The sequence below is a fragment of the Lathyrus oleraceus genome, chromosome 7 (assembly GCF_024323335.1).
Source record: "Lathyrus oleraceus cultivar Zhongwan6 chromosome 7, CAAS_Psat_ZW6_1.0, whole genome shotgun sequence".
Classification (NCBI taxonomy): domain Eukaryota; kingdom Viridiplantae; phylum Streptophyta; class Magnoliopsida; order Fabales; family Fabaceae; genus Lathyrus; species Lathyrus oleraceus.
Genome location: NC_066585.1, coordinates 431,719,804 through 431,743,810, shown reverse-complemented (window position 1 = coordinate 431,743,810; position 24,007 = coordinate 431,719,804). Strand labels below are relative to the sequence as shown.

The following is a 24,007-nucleotide window of genomic DNA, read 5'->3' as shown; positions in this document are numbered from 1 at the left end:
CTGGCATAGTCTCTATATGGTATCAAACCGGGTTGATTCGTCTCCCATTCACCTTTGATACGATTCACAACCAAAGACGAATCTCCATAGACATCCAAATACTTGATTCTGAGATCGATGGCCTCTTCAAGACCCATAATGCAAGCTTCATACTCGGCCATATTGTTCGTACATTTGAACGTCAATCTAGCTGTAAATGGAAAATGTGTGCCTTGAGGAGTAATAATTATTGCCCCAATGCCATTACCATATTGATTAACAGCTCCATCAAACACCATGCCCCAACGGGAACCAGGTTCTGGCCCTTCTTCAAGCAATGGTTCATCACAATCCTTCATTTTTAAGTATAAGATCTCTTCATCAGGAAAATCGTACTGCACTAACTAGTAATCTTCGATCGGTTGGTGAGCCAAATGGTTAGCCAAGACACTACCTTTGATCACTTTCTGAGATGGTATTCAATATCATACTTTGATAACAACATCTGCCAACGGGCAATCCTCCTAGTTAAAGCAGGTTTCTCGAAGATATACTTGATTGGATCCATTTTGGATATCAACCATGTGGTATGATTTAACATATACTGGCACAGACGCTTAGCAGCCGAAGCCAATGCGAACAAGTCTTTTCAAGCGTAGAATACCGAGTCTCACAATCGATGAACTTCTTACTGAGGTAGTAAATAGAATATTCTGTCTTTCCAGTTTCATCTTGCTGAACAAGAACACAACCCATACTCTCATCAAGTACAATCAAATACATGATCAACGGTCTTCCTTCAACAGGCGGAGATAGAATCAGAGGCTCAAGCAGATACTCTTTGATACTGTCAAAACCTTTCTAGAAATCTTCGGTCCAATCACAAGACTGATCTTTTCGAAGAAGCTTGAATATAGGCGCACATGTGGCAATCATATGTGAAATGAATCTCGATATATAATTCAAGTGGCCGAGAAAACCTTTGACTTGCTTCTCGGTTTTGGGCGCATGCATCTCTCGTATTTCTTTGATCTTGGCAGGATCAACTTCAATACCCTTCTCGCTGATAATAAAGCCCATCAACTTACAAGAACGAACACCAAATGTACACTTATCGGGATTCAAGTCGAGTTTGTATTTCCTCAAACGCATGCATCTCTTGTATTTCCTCTTCATCAATGGATTTGGCAATCATATCATCAACATAGACTTCGATCTCTTTATGCATCATATCATGAAAAAGAGTAGTCATTGCCCTTTGGTAAGTTGCACCAGCAATTTTTTAACCGAAAGGCATCACTCTATAACAGAATGTTCCCCAGGGTGTAATGAATGTGGTCTTCTCCATATCTCTGGATGCCATATTGATCTGATTATATCCGGAAAATCCGTCCATAAACGAAAAGACTTTGAACTTAGCTGTATTATCTACCAACATATCAACGTATGGAAGAGGAAAATCATTTTTTGGACTGGCTTTATTCAAATCTCTATAGTCGACACACATACTGTCGCAACCTGAAAAATACAGTGTGCGAAAAAAACAACCGGCGAAAGAGAATGACAGAAGAGTCGCCACCGTGCGTTATTCATCCCAAAGGAGGGAAAGGAAACGCTCGAAGTAAACCTGAAAAAGGAAAGGACAAGACGGGGTCTCGCAACCAAATCTTGGGTTCGGGAGTCGGTTATGCGAAGGGAAGGTATTAGCACCCCTACGCATCCATAGTACTCTACGGGATCCACTTTTGTAGTTTTTGTCTAAAGGGTGTGGGTTTACCTAACGTGTTTATTTACTAAAAAGGTTAAGAGAAATGACTCGCGCGGATGTCGCATCCACTGCATACGTATCTCATCTGAATATGAGAATCAGAGTCTTCGTAGCTCGGTTGACCTATGAGTTGGGGGGATGTGTGCTCGCTAAGACATCGCGTCTTATGCCTACGTATCTCATCTGGAATGAGAATCAGAGCAAGCCGTAGTTCGGCTAACTACGGGGTTATGGATTGGGTTTTGGACGAACAACGTTACTACGCAATCTACCGGATGCTCGACCTTTGGAGACTTACTCGCCTGTAGTAGAAGGAGTAAACGTGTTGCTTTGGGTTTTAAGGTTTGGGATGCTCGAGGGCAAAAAGGCAGTCCTTGACGAAGGAACCGCGCTACCTGCAGGGATATGAATACAAAACACAAAACATGTATCTCAAAGTAAAATGCCACCAAGGGGCTCAAACATTGCCTCCTATCGAGGTCTTCCAGCTAAGAAAGCGATAAAGTATGAGAAGGGAAAAAGTTACCACAGGGATAAAGATCCGAAGCTATAGCAGTTAAAGGGGCAAGAAACCCTGAAATGTCTCCAGCTGGACCGTCAAAGGAAATCAGTCAACACGAATAATCAGAATAAAACTCCAGGGGGTATCCCACAAATAAAGTGGGAAACCACGCGAGTGTCTCTGCGAAAGCCATGTGAGCCCTCACAAAACTCGACAAAGGGTTAGAGTAGTAGGATGAAATCAAGAGAAAACAATGCCATGGAAACACAAGACAGGTTAGAATAAACAAAATAGGGTAACCCAGAGTTGCCCCTAAATCAAAATGTAACCACATGAATAATTCCATCAAAATTCACAAAAGGCTCACAAAAAGGTATCAAATTCACCCATAATACCTCATACATTTAGAGCATTCAAATAAAAGGCATAAAGATGATGGATATAGGGCAAACCTGATTGGAGAGCTTGATTAAGTTGCGCCCGTGAGGTTTACAAGTTGAGTTCCTTTCAGGGTTTGGAGGTTGCTCTGAACTCTGTTGGCTTTTCTCTCACTATCTTTTCCTCAGGGTTTTGCTTCTCTTCCTTCTTTCTCCAGTGAATCTCCCAGTGTAACTCCAAGTGTCACTCCAAATGTGTTTTCCTCTACTGAAACTTCAATATTTATAGACTGATTTTCGTGGGTAATGGGCTCAAATGAGGGAGACCCAAGTCCAAAATAATTTGTTATATTTTATTTATTTATTTTATTTATTTATTTAATTAATTAAATTATTTTTTTTTATTATTTTTTATTTTATTTTTTTTTATTTTTATTTTTTCAGGAAAAATGAAGGGTAAATTTTGGGGTATTACAGCTGCCCCTATTCAATCAACTGGAGACCCGGAAAGAAGATGGCAGTTGCTTTCGTACTTTCGAGGTATCAAGGGATTGAATACAATAAAAGCCCAAAAATTTGCACTGAAGTGAAGTGAAGTAACAATGTCTGTCAAAATCAGCAAAGAGGTGGTCTTGAAAGAAGAATTCGTCTGGTACGGTGAGAGTCAGTTTGAATATCGAAAAAGAATGTTAAACTGGATACCAAAATAAATGGTAACACAGAAATAACCATGACTTGAATGCCGCTCATCAGTCTGAATGCTGGAAAGGATTTCGATCTGAACATCGGAAAATGGGCCTGAATGCCACAAGTCGCATCGACCTGAACGTCGGAACCTTCTTCGATCTGAACATCGGAAAATTGGCCTGAATGCCACTTCGATCTGAATATCGGAAAATTGGCCTGAATGCCACTTCGATCTGAATACCGGAAAACTGGCCTGAATGCCATAAGTTGCATCGACCTGAACGTCGGAACCTTCTTCGATCTGAACATCGGAAAATTGGCCTGAATGCCACTTCGATCTGAATATCGGAAAATTGGCCTGAATGCCACTTCGATCTGAATACCGGAAAACTGGCCTGAATGCCACAAGTTGCATCGACCTGAACGTCGGAAACTTCTTCGATCTGAACATCGGAACACTGGCCTGAATGCCACTTCGGTCTGGATACCGGAAAACTGGCCTGAATGCCACTTCGGTCTGGATACCGGAAAACTGGTCTGAATGCCACTTCGGTCTGGATACCGGGAAAACTGGCCTGAATGCCACAAGTTGCATCGACCTGATCGTCGGAAACTTCTTAGATCTGAACATTGGAACACTGGCCTGAATGCCACTTCGGTCTGGATACCGGAAAACTGGCCTGAATGCCACTTCGGTCTGGATACCGGAAAACTGGCCTGAACGCCACTTCGGTCTGGATACCGGTAAAACTTCATGCCTGTCAGCATTGGCAGAAATAGGGAATGATAATAGAGGCGGCGCATGGGCCAATGACACTTGCTGAGGATAACAAAGGTAAGTCATGAACAATCTTCAGTCTGAGTACTGGAAACAACTTCTAGCTTATCACTTGGGATACCGAGAATGTTTTATGCTTACATGCGTATGTTTGAATTTTTCAATGGCGTAATGCTCCATAAAAATGGAAATGCTACGCGATTTGGAAGGATGCAATGCAATATGATTCTACATGCAGGGATGCGAAATGCTGGGTAGAATGCCAAGCCGAGGCAAGGGGATCTGCTGGAGAAATGATCACCATCTTCTGGACCCTGGCAAGGCTGTTGGAGATGCACAGCGCAAAGAACTCTGTGGGGAGATGACTAGCCATGCGGTGTTCTGGCCATACCGAGACTCTGATCGGGGAAAGAATGGCATTGGAAGCCTGCTGCTGAGGAAAGCTACAATGGTTCTGGCAACCACGATTTGCGAGAGATGACTCAGCAGGGGGAGCAAACACTGATACGGTACCGAGGTTCTGCTTCAAGGAAAGAAACCATGGATCTGGCATTGGGATTATCGATCTGGCATCGAACTCTAAGGAGCAGCCACTTCTGCTGGGAAGATACAGTCTGGCACTGTCAACTCCGCTGGGGATATATAGTCTGACACTGTCAACTCTACTGGGGAGTGTATGTCTTGAAACAACCGCTTGGGGAAGTACGGTGGTGAGAAACTGCTGGGGATTGAAGAATCCAACACTCTGATAAGCTCTGCAGGGTCAAGACACTGAATTCGTCTGTTGGCGACTTCACTGGGGAAGATACTCACGATCATCTGCAGGAGATTTTAAGGAAATGCCCCGAGGGTATCTGTTCTGAATAGACGATCCATAGCACTTAAAATTTACAGCAATTTTAAATGTTTATTAAGCATGTACCTGTAAAGCCCTTATGTGTCATGATACAATGTTTATCAAAAATTCGGACGTCATTTTTGCAAACAAAACAGTAAAATGAAAATGAAAACAAAGATATACTGAATAACATGATTTTATTGATTGAATGGCCTCTGAATAGGCATTTACATTAAGAAGCAATCCCTGGAAAGAGGTAATCGCACAATAGATAAAAACAGAAATTAATCTAATGGCAATGTGAAATGGATTTCTATTGGGTTCCAATTCTGCTATGACTTGCCCGTCTTCAAGATCCTCCAGATGATCAGCTTTCTGAAAGAGTGATTGGACTGTTACCTATCCTTCAAAAATTTCCAGTCATTGGCACGAGATGAGATTTAGAACTACTCAGAACGCAGTCATTCGCTTAATCCCTAACTTTTGCCTGGATCGCCCTTTTCGGGTTTTCAATCCACCGGGATACCCATTTTTGCCTAAGTTGCCTTTTCAGGTTTTCAACTTACCGGGTGTACGATCTTTTCATTTTTAATCCCTAATTTTTGCCCGAACCTTTTCATTTTCTTGGTTCGTCGGGATGCCCATTTATGCCTGGACTACTCTTTTTACTGTCCAGCGGGTCTATTTTATGCGAAGTATTTTTTAACTGCGTCTGAGTTCACAGGGGAAGTGAAGTTTTCACCATCCATAGTTGCAAGCATTAAAGCCCCACCATCAAAAACCTTGGTGACAATATACGGTCCATCATAGTTAGGAGTCCACTTGCCCCTGTGATCTGTCTGAGGAGGAGGGATCCTTTTCAACACTAAATCTCCGACTTGGAAACAACGAGGGCGCACTTTCTGATCAAAGGCTCTCTTCATCCGACTCTGATACAACTGCCCATGACAAATGGCTGTCATTCTCTTCTCTTCGATAAGACTCAACTCATTGAACCTTGTCCGAATCCATTCAGCTTCGTTTAGCTTGATATCCAACAAGACTCTTAGAGAAGGGATCTCCACTTCAACAGGTAGGACTGCTTCCATACCATACACAAGGGAGTAGGGGGTTGCCCCGGTCGATGTACGTACTGAAGTACGGTACCCATGCAAGGCGAAAGGTAGCGTCTCATGCCAATCTCTGTACGTGACGACCATCTTCTGCACAATCTTCTTTATGTTCTTATTTGCCGCCTCAACAGCGCCGTTCATCTTAGGGCGGTAAGGGGAAGAATTGTGATGCTGAATGTTGAAGTTCTGACACAACTCCTTCATCATTTTGTTGTTGAGATTAGAACCATTATCAGTAATGATTCTTTCGGGAATCCCATAGCGACAAATGATTTCTTTCTTGATGAAACGGGCAACCACATGTCTGGTGACATTCGCGAACGACGCTGCCTCGACCCACTTGGTGAAATAGTCGACGGCAACAAGGATGAAGCGATGCCCATTGGAAGCAGTCGGCTCAATCTTTCCAATCATGTCAATGCCCCACATGGCAAACGGCCACGGCGAAGACATCACATTCAGAGGATTCGGCGGTACATGCACCTTATCAGCATAAATCTGGCACTTATGACACTTCCGAGCATACTTGAAACAATCTGATTCCATGGTCATCCAATAATAACCCGCTCTCAACAATTTCTTAGCCATTGCATGTCCGCCGGCATGAGTACCGAAGGAACCTTCATGAACTTCCTGCATTAATATGTCCGCCTCGTGTCTGTCCACACATCTGAGCAAAACCATGTCGAAGTTCCTCTTATACAACACATCGTCTTTGTTCAAGAAGAAACTGCCTGCCAATCTTCTCAAAGTCTTTCTGTCATTGTTGGATGCCCCTGCAGGGTACTCTTGATTTTTCAGAAAGCACTTGATATCGTGATACCAAGGCTTGTCATCGACTACCAGTTCAGCAGCAAACACATACGCGGCCCTGTCAAGGCGCATCACATCGATCCTGGGAGCATGGTTCCAACGAATTACCTTGATCATGGAGGATAGAGTAGCAAGTGCGTCTACCATCTGGTTCTCATCACGAGGTATATGATACAATTTTACCGTTGTGAAGAAAGTCAAAAGTCTTCTCGTGTAATCTCTGTAGGGGACCAGAGTGGGCTTGAGAGTATTCCAATCACCATTCACTTGATTGATCACCAGAGCTGAATCTCCGAAGATGTCCAAAGTCTTGATTCTCAAATCAATGGCTTGCTCAATACCCAAGATACAGGCCTCGTACTCAGCTTCATTATTTGTGCACTCAAAAGTCAAACGAGCGGTGAAAGGCATGTGGGCACCCTTCGGAGTAGTAATGACAGCGCCAATTCCACTACCTCTAGCATTGACAGCCCCATCAAACAACAAAGTCCACTTTTCGTTTGGATCAGGTCCCTCCTCAACAACTGGCTCTTCACAGTCTTTCATCTTGAGGAACATGATGTCTTCATCAGGGAATTCAAACTTCATTGGCTCATAATCATCAATCGGTTGCTCGGCAAGGTAGTCTGACAGAATACTCCCTTTGATGGCCTTCTGTGACGTGTACTGAATATCATACTCTGTTAAAATCATTTGCCAACGAGCGACCCTTCCGGTGAGAGCTGGCTTCTCGAATATGTATTTCACTGGATCCATCTTAGAAATCAACAAGGTAGTATGGTTCAACATATACTGTCTCAGTCGGCGAGCAGCCCAGGCCAAAGCACAGCAAGTTTTCTCAGGCTGCGAATATTTGATTTCACAGTCGGTAAACTTTTTGCTAAGGTAGTATATGGCATGCTCTTTTCGACCAGACTCGTCATGCTGTCCCAATACACACCCCATCGAGTTCTCGGTCACTAATAGGTACATTATCAGAGGTCTCCCAGGAACTGGAGGTATAAGGATCGGAGGTTTCTGTAGATACTCTTTTATCTTCTCGAAAGCCCTTTGACAATCTTCATTCCACCTGATAGCCTGATCTTTCCTCAGCAATTTGAAAATTGGCTCACACGTGGTTGTTAGGTGAGAGATGAACCTTGCAATGTAGTTCAACCTCCCTAAGAAACTACGGACTTGCTTCTCTGTTCTTGGCTCTGGCATTTCCTGTATCGCTTTTACTTTGTCAGGATCCACCTCAAACCCTTTTCCGCTAACAATAAAACCCAGCAATTTTCCCGATCTCACCCCGAAAGTGCACTTGTTCGGGTTAAGTCTCAGTTTGAATTTCCTCAAACGCTCAAACAGTTTCTGCAAATTCAACAAATGTTCTTCTTCTGTCTGAGATTTGGCAATCATATCATCAACATAAACCTCGATTTCATGATGAATCATATCATGGAACAGAGTTACCATTGCTCGCTGATATGTTGCTCCGGCATTTTTCAGACCAAACGGCATCACCTTGTAGCAGAAGGTGCCCCATGGGGTTATGAAAGTTGTCTTTTCCATGTCTTCTGGTGCCATCTTGATTTGGTTATAGCCAGAAAAGCCATCCATGAAGGAGAATACCGAGAACTGAGCTGTATTATCCACCAAAACATCAATGTGAGGTAATGGGAAATCATCTTTAGGGCTAGCTCTGTTCAGATCCCGGTAGTCGACACACATCCGTACCTTTCCGTCCTTCTTAGGTACTGGGACGATGTTTGCAACCCATGGCGGATAATTGGTGACTGCTAGAAACCCTGCATCCAACTGCTTTTGTACTTCTTCCTTTATCTTGACAGCCATCTCTGGTCTTGTTCTTCTGAGTTTCTGCTTGACCGGAGGACAACCTTCTTTGAGAGGCAAGCGTTGCACCACGATGTCTGTGTCCAGCCCAGGCATGTCCTGATAAGACCAGGCGAAGATGTCAACGTATTCTTGCAGCAATTCAATCAGCTCTTTCTTCACATTGTCTTCTAAAGCAGCCCCTATCTTGATTTCTCTCTTGGTGTTCTCGGCGCCGAGATTAATCACTTCAACAGACTCTTGATGCGGTTGAATGACCCTTTCTTCCTGTTTTAATAACCTGGTAAGTTCTTTAGGGAGTTCACAGTCTTCATCACCCTCTTCTTCAGCTTGAAAGATTGGATTTTCAAAGTCGAAGCGAGCCATAGCAGAACCGTTATCAATAGGATCCGGTGTTGTGCATCTGCATGAGTGATGGTATGTGCTTATGAGTGTGAACAAGAAGTGAAAACTAAACAAAACATTGCCATTTTTTTTATTTTGAAAAACTGCAAAAATAGAAAGACAGGGAACGAAATATTTGAATGCAAAAAGACGTCCTTTATTTATGATAAAAAATGCAAGTGTCACATAGGTGGGCCCTACAATGAGTCATTACGCCCTGGGCGGAACGTAAGACTTGGATATGCATGAATAAACAAAGAAAATTACTCTTCAAGAAGAGTGACTTGGATAATCTTCTCAGAAGACCAATTGTTGAGAACTTCACCCGGGATCCTCGGACGCACCCAGTTGTCAATGTCACAATCACTATCCCCATCTTCTTCGTCGACTGCAGAGACTTGACCATACTGAATGATGCCAGCACTGGAGAAAGTGATCGGCCCCTGATGAGTCTAAAGTATTGAAGTTGTAGAAGTCAAAGCTGGCTGATATCCAATCCCGAACTTATCTTCTTTCACTGGTAATTCCAACAGACGCCCCCAACCGGGAGCAATACCTGAATCCACCACGGCTCGTGCCTGCTTAAAGGATGAGATAGAGGCACCCGCTTTAACCTCTTCCACAGACTCTTGGACAGACAAATCTTCAACCTGGAGGATACCTTTGTCGAGCAAGGCCTGGATACCCTGCTGTAGCTTCAAACAACCTCCACTCTGAGTAGCACAATCCAAACAACCCTTCCCACAACCGGGGAAAACATCGGCCTTTAGCAAGCATCCTTTGATATCCAACAATGGAGTCTTCAGCTTCAACACATCCTTAATGAACTTGGCTTCTCCCTCTACCAAATTAACGTTCGCACCACCATGCTGGGGCATGGGATTGTTGACGACATTCGGAGCTGGTGCAAGGTCGATGGCCTTTGAATCTATGAGATCCTGAACTACGTGCTTAAAAGCTTTGCAGTTCTCAATATTGTGGCCAGGTGCCCCAGAGTGGAAGCTACACCTAGCGTTGGCGTCGTAACCCACCGGAAGTCTACCAACAGGAGGAGCCAGAGTGCGCAGTTGCACAAGCTGTAGTTGTTGAAGACTAGAAAGCATCTGAGCGTACGACATTGGAAGGGTGTCGAAACGCCGGTCCATCATCCTTTGCCTCTGTTGATAAGCGGGTCTGTTACCCGGTTGTTGCTGCTGTTGATACTGAGCTGGTTGACGTTGTGATTGTTGTTGTTGTAGTGGTGCTGCAGCTGGAATGGTCACCCCTGCGGCAGTACCTGTTATGCAAGACATGCTAATGAATATGCAAATGCAATGACATGTTTATCAATTCCAAAGGTATTCTACCCCCTTGATTCCAGTCTCACATTTGATAAACAGTGTAAAAAAAAGACTAAGCCGTTGATGAGAACCAAGAAAATTCCGACTAGAATCAAGTGGAAGATATAAACCCCACAGAAATGGATAAACATGTGTGAATGATTATGAATGCAAAATGATGTGATGCAAAATGATGTGAATGCAGTGCAGTGGCATGTCAATCAGGATTGCTGTATCTGCTTGAACATCTGTCAGGTTGCACTGTCTGGAGAGAAATTAAGAGCACACCAAACAAAGGTCATGGGATGGATCATGTTATCCTTAATATCAACCACCCATTTTGGTGGATTATGGTTTACACCTTATCAACACCCGAGTTTCATTGATATTAAGGATACCTGATCGGATCAACCATGAATCAAGGGTTTGTCGCAAGTCACGAGCATGGAGTTTAGGTTAAGAACCACCCAAAAGGAGTGTACTAAGGTTTAAACCTGCCAAACATGTTCTACAAAAAGGTTCCCATAGTCATAATCCCATCTTTCGGATATTATTAGAGGAACGACTACTCGTATTCCAACAATATTCTCAAGAGAGACTCTTATGAGTGTAGTATCGCGTAACAATCGTATCAAATCTTACATTTGAACGACTTTCGCACTACGTCCTACGAATAGGCCAAGATGGGTTAGGTAAACTAAGGTCCTTGGCTTCTTAGGTCTATATTGGAACAAGTAATGTCTAACCACAACTTACTTATGTGACATTATTGATCTCAACATGACCTCCACCAAGTGAATGGGCTTGCAAGTCAACTCGCTAAGGAATACTCCACACAAGTTGACAGGACTATGCCATTCTCCTATCTTAAGTGCACTCGAGTTCGGGTATAGAACTCATCTCACAAAGATCACCAAGCAGCCAGCCAACAGAAACAGATACAACAATGATATGTACACAATGTAATAAGGTAAAGCAGGTAAATAAATAACTGTACAAAAGCATGAACACCCAATAAACAAACAAACTACAAAAGCTAGGAGGGACTCGCTTAGGGAAGATGGACCAGCAAGAGGTCAACTTCTTAAAGTCCCCAGCAGAGTCGCCAGCTGTCGCAACCTGAAAAATACAGTGTGCGAAAAAAACAACCGGCGAAAGAGAATGACAGAAGAGTCGCCACCGTGCGTTATTCATCCCAAAGGAGGGAAAGGAAACGCTCGAAGTAAACCTGAAAAAGGAAAGGACAAGACGGGGTCTCGCAACCAAATCTTGGGTTCGGGAGTCGGTTATGCGAAGGGAAGGTATTAGCACCCCTACGCATCCATAGTACTCTACGGGATCCACTTTTGTAGTTTTTGTCTAAAGGGTGTGGGTTTACCTAACATGTTTATTTACTAAAAAGGTTAAGAGAAATGACTCGCGCGGATGTCTCATCCACTGCATACGTATCTCATCTGAATATGAGAATCAGAGTCTTCGTAGCTCGGCTGACCTATGAGTTGGGGGGATGTGTGCTCGCTAAGACATCGTGTCTTATGCCTACGTATCTCATCTGGAATGAGAATCAGAGCAAGCCGTAGTTCGGCTAACTACGGGGTTATGGATTGGGTTTTGGACGAACAACGTTACTACGCAATCTACCGGATGCTCGACCTTTGGAGACTTACTCGCCTGTAGTAGAAGGAGTAAACGTGTTGCTTTGGGTTTTAGGGTTTGGGATGCTCGAGGGCAAAAAGGCAGTCCTTGACGAAGGAACCGCGCTACCTGCAGGGATATGAATACAAAACACAAAACATGTATCTCAAAGTAAAATGCCACCAAGGGGCTCAAACATTGCCTCCTATCGAGGTCTTCCAGCTAAGAAAGCGATAAAGTATGAGAAAGGGAAAAAGTTACCACACGGATAAAGATCCGAAGCTATAGCAGTTAAAGGGGCAAGAAACCCTGAAATGTCTCCAGCTGGACCGTCAAAGGAAATCAGTCAACACGAATAATCAGAATAAAACTCCAGGGGGTATCCCACAAATAAAGTGGGAAACCACGCGAGTGTCTCTGCGAAAGCCATGTGAGCCCTCACAAAACTCGACAAAGGGTTAGAGTAGTAGGATGAAATCAAGAGAAAACAATGCCATGGAAACACAAGACAGGTTAGAATAAACAAAATAGGGTAACCCAGAGTTGCCCCTAAATCAAAATGTAACCACATGAATAATTCCATCAAAATTCACAAAAGGCTCACAAAAAGGTATCAAATTCACCCATAATACCTCATACATTTAGAGCATTCAAATAAAAGGCATAAAGATGATGGATATAGGGCAAACCTGATTGGAGAGCTTGATTGAGTTGCGCCCGTGAGGTTTACAAGTTGAGTTCCTTTCAGGGTTTGGAGGTTGCTCTGAACTCTGTTGGCTTTTCTCTCACTATCTTTTCCTCAGGGTTTTGCTTCTCTTCCTTCTTTCTCCAGTGAATCTCCCAGTGTAACTCCAAGTGTCACTCCAAATGTGTTTTCCTCTACTGAAACTTCAGTATTTATAGACTGATTTTCGTGGGTAATGGGCTCAAATGAGGGAGACCCAAGTCCAAAATAATTTGTTATGTTTTATTTATTTATTTTATTTATTTATTTAATTAATTAATTAATTAATTAATTAATTAAATTATTTTTTTTTTATTTTTTATTTTTTATTTTTTTTTATTTTTATTTTTTCAGGAAAAATGAAGGGTAAATTTTGGGGTATTACACATACGTACTTTTCCAACCTTCTTTGGAACAAACACAATGTTGGCCACCCATTGCGGATATTTAGCGGTAACAAGGAAACGACATCAATCTGCTTCTACACTTCTTCTTTGATCTTCACTGCCATATCATGATGAGTTCTCCTCAATTTATGCTTGACTGACGGGTATTCTGGCTTCAACGGCAATCTATGCTCTACAATCTCAGAATCCAAACTAGGCATGTCTTGATAGGACCAAGCAAACACATCTGAATACTCTCGAAGAAGATCAATCAACCTCTTCTTCACTTCTGGACATAGTCGAGACCCAATCTTGATCTCCTTCACATCATCTTCGGCACCCAAGTTAACTAACTCAATCTTCTCTTCAAATGGCTGAATGGATTTTTCTTCATGCTCAAGTAGATGAGACAATTCATCAGATACTTCTTCATCACTTCCTTCCTCGGCCTCAAACACAGGGAATTCAAAATTTGGCGAAGGAGTAAGATCATTGTATTCAATGGTTTTAGGAACCAACCATTTTCAGAAAAGCAAAAATTAAAATAAAACATCATAGATGTGGATGAATAGAATTATATTTTACTGATGATCAAATTTGAAATGCCTAACAATGTTCACTTCTCCCTTAGGCTTAGGAGAAGGACTTTCAGAAACAAATAAAAGCAATTACTTTGATCGATGCACAATAATAGGATTATCAACGGCGGTCCAATTGTCGCAAGCTTTCCCATGCATCACAAAGTTGGTGTAGTCTTCATCTTCATCACCCTCGATTATAGCAGCTAACTGTTGTTCATTACCATGAATGAACCCTCTGCTATGGAAACTGGGTTGCACATCTTTAGCTCTAACCACAGACGAACCTCGTTGGAAACCCAAACCAGCTCTGCTCTTATTGTCGGTGACCTCTACCATCTGGCCCCACTGATTAGAACTTCCATCTTCAACAATTCTCTACGCATCTTTGAAGGAGGACATGGGTGCCCCAACTGATAACACGAAAATGTATCCTATATTTGCCTTGATTTGCATTCGAAAATCGTATAGTTTTCATTTATATTCCGATTATTCCGCAAGTGTTCAAGTTATTTTTGCAGGTATTTCAATTCCCATGCTTAAATGAGCAAAGTATAGAAAAGGAAGGAAAAGAAGAAGAAACAGAAGAGAAACAACAGAAAAACCAGAATATATGATTTTTTTGCATGTGACGCTCGTCACACACCCCATCACGATCGTCACGCCTTGATTGTGACGAACGCCATAAATCCATCACGACCGTCACGTATGCAAAGTCAGCGTAATGGATTTCAAACAGAAGTGATCCACGTCGCCCCAGTTTTCGCTCCTTAAACCACCTTCCCGTGAATCCCTCCCTCAACTAAGTCCTCCTTATTTTTCTCAAGCACGAAGACCAAGGGGTCTCATCCTCTCTCTCATCCTATCTCTCTGCCTTTTTCCGCTCCTACAATTTTGTTTTCACGTATTTTTCTTCAGCAAGCATTATTTTCTTTTACTGCAATTTGTTTACTTTTCCATTCAAAGCTTTGATTTTTCCCATTCCTTTCCGTTTTTCACTTAGAAAAAAGTAGTAGTTTCCTACATTGGGGAACTACTGCAACTTAGTTAGTTTAGTTTAAGCATTTGTTTCGAAGAAGCAGAATCCTTCCGACCTGTGGAGGACTGCTCAAGTACTTCAAGATTCAGCCTATTCAATTAATCAAAGTTCCAGGTTTTTATTCAATTATTATTATCGCTTTATTATTAAATGATCATGTTTGCTTTATTGTTAAATAGTTTCCGTTCGTCTGTATTTGCATTATTTAACATGTTCAGCTAAACTACTGGTATCGGTATGTAAACAATTTAATTAGACGGGATTTAATAATAATCAGTGTAAACTTCTTTTCTCAAATAATCTGTCTGGCTGTGGTTTTTAATTTGAATTTAATTAACTTTGTCATGAGAGTGAGAAGCTATTTAATACGGTTTTGCCACAAGAATGGAAAATTAACTAAGGTTAGAACCGACAATCGCGAGAGCGTGAGGGTCAAACTGGATAGTAAAAACTAGGCATTGATTTTAAAAACAGTGAGAGCACTTTAAAAGCAATTAGAACTTATTTATTTTTAAAAAGTAATTTTAACTTCAAATGGGACAGCGAGAGCGTATATTCTGACTTAAAAGTATAGTCCGAGTCAACAATCACGAGAGTGTGAGATAAAGCCTTTTAAACGAGTATTTTCTAATGAAAGGTATTTGGTAATTAAAATATACACTGGTGACTTATCGAATCCCTGACAATTAATGCGTTGCATACTAATATCCCTTCATTAATATTTTCTTAAAAACTTAATTTTCTTTAGATTTAATTTTTGTTGAACCGAACCTCTAAAAATCGTCGCCTTAGCTAAACATAGTAACATCGATAGCATTAGATTGACCATCGGTCCCTGTGGGTTCGATATCTTTTAAAACTAAACGATTAGACTGTGCACTTGTAATAAAGTATCCAATAGACTATATTTTATATACAACCACGGCCACGTATCAAGTTTTTGGCACCGTTGTCGGGGACTGATTTAGTCAAATAGTGTGATTCTTTCGTTGTGCAGTATAGACTGAGGTAAAAACTAATTTCCTTTCCCTTATTTCTCGATTGTATGCCAAGTCCTCGCTCACAAGGCGAAAACTTAGTACCACCAATTGTAGAATTAGAGCGTTTCTTATATTAAGACTCCGAATACTAGAGTATTAACGAAGGTACAATATTCCCGATATCTTCTTTCCTACTACTGAACCAGTTGAAAAACCAACCATGGTTACGGTAGGACCACATAATCGTCCTCTTAAGGTCTACGCTACCCCGTCCTAACAAGAACCTCACAACAACATTGCTGCCCATGCTATCGATCGGAACGATTTCGAGTTGAAACCCTCATTGTTATCAGCTGTCCAACAACATCAATTTATTGGAAATCCTACGGACAACCCTAATGAACATTTGACCAAGTTTGTGCAGTATGCAGACACTGTGAAGGCGAATGGTGTATCTCAAGATGCGATAAGACTACAACTTTTTCCTTTCTCTCTAAGAGACAGAGCTTGGGCTTGGTTGCAATCCTTTCCATCCAACTCAGTCACTATATGGGAAGAACTGAAGAACGTTTTCTTAGCCCGATATTTTCCGCCGAGCAAAACTGCTATGCTGAGAGCTTAAATCAATGGATTTCGATAAAAAGATGCAGAATCTCTCTACGATGCGTGGGAGAGATACAAAGACATGATAAGGATGTGTCCACATCACAGTCTCGAAGACTGGGTGATCATTCACCATTTTACAGTGGGCTTCTGTATAACACAAGACTGACAGTAGGTGTTTCCGCGGGCGGTGCACTTATGGATAAGCCATATAACAAAGCCTATCAACTCATTGAAAACATGGCCCAAAACAATTGCCAATGGGGAGGTGAAAGAACTCCAGTAGAACAGTCCCAAACAAAAGGTGGAATGTACGAAATCAGTAGCCTTGACCATGTCCATGCAAAGGTAGATGCCCTTGTTCAAAAGTTAGACAACTTGACCATACCACCTGCAACCACCGTGGCTACCGTAACTCCAAACTATGAGTTATATGGAATTCCTGGACACACTGCACCAGAATACCTACAACCCAGGTTGGAAAAACCATCCTAACGTTTCGTACAAGAACAACAACGTCTTGTATGCATCTAGCCAAACACCTGCTGTTCCACCTGGATATCAAAAGCCAGCTACTAATGATCCTAACATTCCTAGGAAGTCCAACGTTGAACTAATGATGGAAAGTTTCATAGCTACCTAAGCTCAAATAAACAAAGACTTCTTGAACCAAAACATACATACTAGTGAGCAACTTAAATAATTAGCAAGCAAAGTAGACGCTTTAGCCACCCACAACAAAATGCTTGAAACACAGATTTCACAAGTGGATCAACAACAAACATCTATTGCTGCTCCTGCTGGCACATTTCCGGGACAGCGACAACCTAATCCAAAAGGACATGCAAATGCCGTTATATTGAGAAGTTGAAAAGAACTAGACGGACCCGTAGATCCAAGACTACAAAATCCTGCCATGTACCAAAAACCTGACAAAACAACAACTGAGAAGGTAAGTGAGCCGAAGGAGAAGGAAGATAATACCTAAGAGGCCGAAGATAAAGAAAAACCTTATGTGCCTCCACCACCTTATAAACCACCCATTCCGTATCCTCAAAGACTCGCAAATTCTAAAACTGTAGGGAAATTTAAGAAATTTGTTGATCTTCTGAAGCAACTGAACATCACAATACCCTTTATAGAAGCTATCACACAAATGCCCTCATATGCCAAGTTTCTTAAAGAGATCCTATCCAATAAGAAAAAGATCAAGGATAACGAAACAGTTACACTTACTGCTGAGTGTAGCGCAATAATTCAAAACAACATGCCTCCCAAACTAAAAGACCCAGGTAGTTTCTCCATACCCTGTGTCATAGGAAAGTTCTCCATAGACAAAGCTCTATGCAACTTAGGAGCCAACATTAGTGTAATGCCCTTATCCATCTGTAAAAGGCTCAACATGGGAGAACTAAGACCAACCAAGATGTCTGTTCAACTAACTGACCGCTCAATCAAATATCCTGTTGGTATACTAGAGAATGTTCCAGTATGTGTAGGACAATTCTACATTCCTACCAACTTCATAATCATGGACATCAAAGAAGATGCCAATACACCTATTATATTAGGAAGACCATTCTTAGCTACCGCCAGAGCCATAATAGATGTGAAAAGAGGTAAGCTAACATTCGAAGTTGGAGAAGAAAAAGTTGAATTCATCTTGACACAATTCTTACAAGCGCCAGCTATAGACGATACTCGTTATATACTTGATGTCATAGACGAGTGCGTAAGAGAGATGGAGATGCAAGAAACCACATATTTTGATATAATGAAAATCCAAATCCCTTCAATCTTTGAAGATGATAATTGGCGTGAACCATACCAAAATGACAGTCTAAGTGAATGCTTAGCACTTACACCTAATCACATACCATGCCCGAAGAAACCAAACTTAGAATTAAAAACACTACCCAAGAACCTAAGATACGAATTCCTAGACACTGAACTCAAAAGACCAGTAATAGTCAATGCAGACTTAGGACAGATTGAAACTTAAAAGTTACTAGATGTCTTAAGAAAATATCCATCGGTGTTAGGCTATAACATCGCTGATCTAAAAGGAATAAGTCCTTCTATCTGTATGCATCACATTACGCTAGAGGAAGATTGTAAAACCTCTAGAGAACACCAGAGAAGGATCAACCCAATCTTAAGTATTGTAGTTAAGGATGAAGTAAAGAAGTTATTATATGCATGAATCATATATCCGATATCCGATAGTCAATGGGTTAGCCCCGTTCATGTAGTACCCAAGAAAGGGGGTGTTATAGTTGTTAAGAACGAGAAGGGCGAATCTATAGCACAAAGAGTTGTGACCAGAAGTAGAATGTGCATCGACTATAGGAAATTGAACAAAGCCACAGGATCATTTTCCTATGCCTTTCATTGATCAAATGCTTAAACGATTGGCTAAGCATTCCCACTTCTGCTATCTAGACGGTTATTCATGATTCTTTAAAATTCCTATCCATCCTGACGACCAAGAGAAAACAACCTTCACATGCCCTTATGGTACATTTGCTTATCGACGATTGCCATTTGGACTATGCAACGCTCCCGCAACATTCCAAAGATGCATGATGTCAATCTTCGCTGACTTTATAGACGACATTATGGAAGTCTTTATGGATGATTTTTCTGTTTGCGGGCAGAGCTTTGAAGGATGTCTATCAAACCTTGAAATGGTACTTGAAAGATGCGTAAAAGTGAATCTCGTATTGAATTGGGAGAAATGCCATTTCATGGTCCAATAAGGAATCGTGCTAGGACACATAGTATCTGATAAAGGAATTGAAGTAGACAAAGCTAAGATCGAAATTATAGAAAATCTTCAACCTCCGAAAACCGTACGAGAAATACGAAGCTTCTTAGGACAAGCTGGTTTCTACCGATGCTTTATCAAAGATTTCTCGAAAGTTACCAAACCACTGACTGGTTTATTAATGAAAGATGCTGACTTCATCTTTGATGAGAAATGTTTAACAGTGTTTGAACAATTAAAAACATCTTTAATCACCGCACCTATCATGCAACCACCTGATTGGAGATTACCATTCGAAATCATGTGTGATGCGAGTGACTATGCCGTAGGCGCAATGCTAGGACAAAGGAAGGATAAAAAACTTCATGCGATCTACTACACAAGTAGAACCTTATATCCTACCCAAATGAACTACGCCACCACTAGAAAGGAACTTCTAGCTGTTGTGTTCGCTTTAGACAAATTCCGTCCTTACTTAGTAGGAGCGAAAATCATCATCTATACTGATCACGCTGCTATTAGATACTTGATAAGTAAGAAGGATGCCAAACTAAGACTCTTAAGATGGATCCTACTCTTACAAGAATTTGACTTAGAAACAAAAGATAAGAAAGGTACTGAGAACGTAGTATCGGACAACTTATCACGAATCGAAGGGAACAAGCCTGAACAAGTTCCAATCAATGATGATTTCCCTTACGAAGAACTTATAGCCCAAATGGAAAGAGACATGTCTGAGCTAACCTTAAATGATACCGAAATAGAAGAATCCATGGAAGAAATTCATACGAATATAACTCTGCCATGGTATGCTGACTTTGTCAACTACCTAGCTGCTGGAGCACTTCCACCAGACCTATCATACCAACAAAAGAAGAAATTCTTTCATGATCTAAAACAGTATTACTGGGATAAACCTCTACTTTTCAAGAGAGGTTCCGACGATATTTTTCGTTGATGTGTTCCTAAGGATGAAATAGACGACATAATCTCTCATTTCCATTCCGCTCCATATGGTAGGCACACAAGCACTTCAAAAACTTGTGCTAAGATCTTACAATGTAGACTCTTTTGGCCTACTCTATGGAAAGATGTCGATAATGCGGTTATAAATTGCGACAGATACCAACGCACTGGTAACATTTCAAGATGCGACGAAAAGCCACAAACAGGCATCTTAGAAGTGGAAGTCTTTGATGTGTGGGGGATTGACTTCATGGGACCATTCCTGTCTTCTTTTGGTAACAAGTACATACTCGTAGTTGTCGATTACATTTCAAAATGGACCGAGGCTCACGAATAGTGATTAAGCTGTTCAAGAACGTAATCTTTCCTAGATTCGGTGTGTCAAAACTAGTAGTTAGTGACGGTGGCTCCCATTTCATATCAAATATCTTTGGGAAACTTCTTCTGAAGTATGGATTCCGACGCCGTGTATCAACACCTTATCACCCACAAACCAGTGGGAAAGTCAAAGTTTCGAATAGAGAGATCAAATAAATTCTAGAAAAGACTGTCGGAATATCTAGAAAAGGCTGGTCATCTAAACTAAATGAAGCTCTATGGGCATATAGGACAACCTACAAGACCCCAATAGGGACCACACCCTTTAAATTAGTCTATGGTAAATCATGTCATCTCCCTGTAGAGTTAGAACACAAAGCTTATTGGGAAATTAAGACCCTAAATCTAAATTATGCTTCTGCAGGCAAGAAGCGAATTTTAGACATTCACGAATTGGAAGAACTTAGACTAGACGCCTATGAGAATGCCAAGATATACAAAGAACGAACTAAAAAATGGCACGATAAACGTATATCTAGGAAAGAGTTTAATGTCGGCGACGTAGTGTTACTATTTAATTCAAGACTTAAGCTCTTACTAGGAAAACTTAAATCTAGGTGGTTGTAGCGAGAAATTCATGATTATCAAGCTAGAGATCAATTAACAAGAGTCGCCACCGTGTTTTTGTTTCCAAGGGAAAGGGGAAAAGTACGAACAAAACCCAAAAAGTAAGAAGTTTTCAAATAAAAACTAATAAAAGTCAGAGATCCAAGGTAAGGGGGTTGGTTACACAGAGGGAAGGTGTTAGCACCCAAAGTGTCCTAGGTACTCCTAGGGAGCCCTTTTTGTGTGCATATGTATTTTTTACAAAATGATGTTTACAAACAAATAGAATGGGGGGATGAGAAAAAGAATTCATTAATTATATTTTTGTGTTTGACAAGACCTTCAGACTTGTGCCTACGTACCAACATAAAAATGAGGGACCAAAACCTCGTAGTTCGTGATACAAATTTCAAAATGAGTGTGTTGATTTTAACAAAATTTAAGTTTGAAAGGCACAAAGGCCTAAAATAGTTTGAACGAGTTAGTGCTTCTTTGGATTTTTGAAATTTTAAGTCAAGTATAGTTAAGTTTATTTACAGGTTTGATTTAAGAAATTAAGTTTGAAAATGCAATGGCATAAGGCCAAAGTTTCTATCTTTTTGCAAAAGTGGTCAAAGTTTAGAACAAAAATAGTTCACACAAATAAGATTTTGAAAATGGAGGGAGAGATTTTGAGATTTAAAGAAATGGGGAGAAGATTAAGAGACCATCCTATGCAAAAAATTAAAAGTTTAGAGTTGAAAAGATCTGACCAAGTGGGTAGCAATCCAATAGACAAGTATGTCAATATAAACCCAGAATTCCCTTGGACTTTTTAGAATCAAACAACACACAAATGCACAATTATATTATATTGAAGAGCAAGGCATCAAATAAAGATGGCCTCATCCAAGCTTATCCCTTCCATGATCTTCTTCCAAGATAACCTATGTAACAAATGAATTCCACAAGTCACAAGTTCAAAATAATAGCTACACCATGATCATGTTGCAGATAAATCTTAGAGAGATCTTCAAAGATGTATCAGATGAAATTCAAATTGCAAGCACTTGGTTCTTCAACAAGTTGGCATTGGCCAAGTTCATTAGCATAGGAAGGTTGCCTAGATTCTAAGTCCATTTGTCCAAGATCAAGCCAACAGTCCACTCAATTTTTTTAGGGTTTTTATGATTATTATGTACATTAATGGTCAAAGACCACACAAACAAGCAAAGTATACACAAACAAAATATATCACACAATATGGTCCAAATGGACAAAGTGAAAAATGACATTAACATAAACAATTAGAATGATATGAACAATGGCAAATGAAATAAAGTGCTAAAAGTAATTGCATTAAAGTAAAAGCATGAAATTAAAAGTTAGTAGTTAGTAGGTTAGGAGTTAGTTTTGTTTTGCTTTTGCTTTTCAAGACATCCTTTGGAGAACACTCAACCCACTTATCACAAGCATGGATCCTTGAACCAAAACATCTTCCAAAGGAAGGAAAGAAGGCCAAGTTTCCACACAATACTATGAAAGAGGGGAGACTTACAATCTCACTAACTAGAATGCTTATGCCTTTTATGTCACAAATTTAGCGCTATGTTAAGCAATCATAGTTGGACTTATGTAAAAGTCACAACTATTTGAGGTCGGGCAATAGAATTTTGGTGTTAATGCATGTTAGAGACATAGTATAATGGACTATGCTCATGAAACATACCACACACAAAAAAGAATATCATTCATTCATTTCAATCTCATCCATACTCATGTCAATTTTTCCATCAACTAACATTAGGATTTTGAGATGTCATAGGCCAAATGGAATGAATGAATTAAGAAGAGGAATGAGATGAAGTGGGAAGGGGATGAATGGAATCACAAATTGGTCAAGGGAGGACTTTTACCAAATTAATATCATTCATTCATTTTGGGAGATGGAATGTACATTTCATCAATCCCCTAAATCCAATGATATTAACTTGACAAAGTTAAATCAAGCTTGACCAAGGCCCAACAACAATAAGCAAACTCATACAAGTCAATACAAATGGTCAACAACATTTAATTGACATTTATTCAATTAAAAATAATAAAATAATGCATTTAAATCAAATATGTTTTGTCCAATTCCTAAAATATCATCAAAACACCAAAGAAATGGCCATGAGATTTATCATAGCTCAAAAAAGGTCAAAGGACCTTGGATAAAAATTTTCACAATTTTTGGAAATTTAAAAATATTTTTAACAATTAAAAACAAATGCAAAATCAATTAATTCATGAAAAATATTAAAAATGATCGAAAAAATAATTTTAATCCAGAATATCAAAGAGAAAAATATTTGAATTTTTTGGTGAAAGTCCCATATTTTTTGGATCAATATTGAATTTAATATGAATTATTGAAGAAAATAAAAGTAAAATAAAAATTCAGAAAATCTAAATTACGTGGACCATCAGATCTCCCTTATTAATTGAGGTGGCAAATCAGTGGTCCCTAGCGCGCTATCCACCATGGACCTTAGTCAGCGCGTGGTAAATTTGGTAATCAAAAGGGATGCACGAGATTAGAACAAAACACATGGATCCTGTGGTTCAGATGCTAGCCAACTCATCGTCGGAGCCAGAGCTCCGGTCATCGGCCCGTGCCTGCTTAAAGGATGAGATAGAGGCACCCGCTTTAACTTCTTCCACAGACTCTTGGACAGACAAATCTTCAACCTGGAGGATACCTTTGTAGAGCAAGGCCTGGATACCCTGCTGTAGCTTCAAACAACCTCCGCCCTGAGTAGCACAATCCAAACAACCCTTCCCACAACCGGGGAAGACATCGGCCTTCAGCAAGCATCCTTTGATATCCAACAATGGAGTCTTCAACTTCAACACATCCTTAATGGGCTTGGCTTTTCCCTCTATCATATTAACGTTCGCACCACCATGCTGGGGCATGGGATTGTTGACGACATTCGGAGCTAGTGCAAGGTCGATGGCCTTTGAATCTATGAGGTCCTGAACTACGTGCTT

General features: G+C 40.6%; 1 non-coding gene across 1 annotated transcript; it reads right to left on the bottom strand.

The window, feature by feature from the left end:
- Window positions 1–16,339: 16,339 nt before the first annotated feature.
- Window positions 16,340–16,446, bottom strand: LOC127109007 (small nucleolar RNA R71). The gene has a single exon (XR_007796497.1). It is a non-coding gene; the product is annotated as a small nucleolar RNA R71 (small nucleolar RNA).
- Window positions 16,447–24,007: the final 7,561 nt, after the last annotated feature.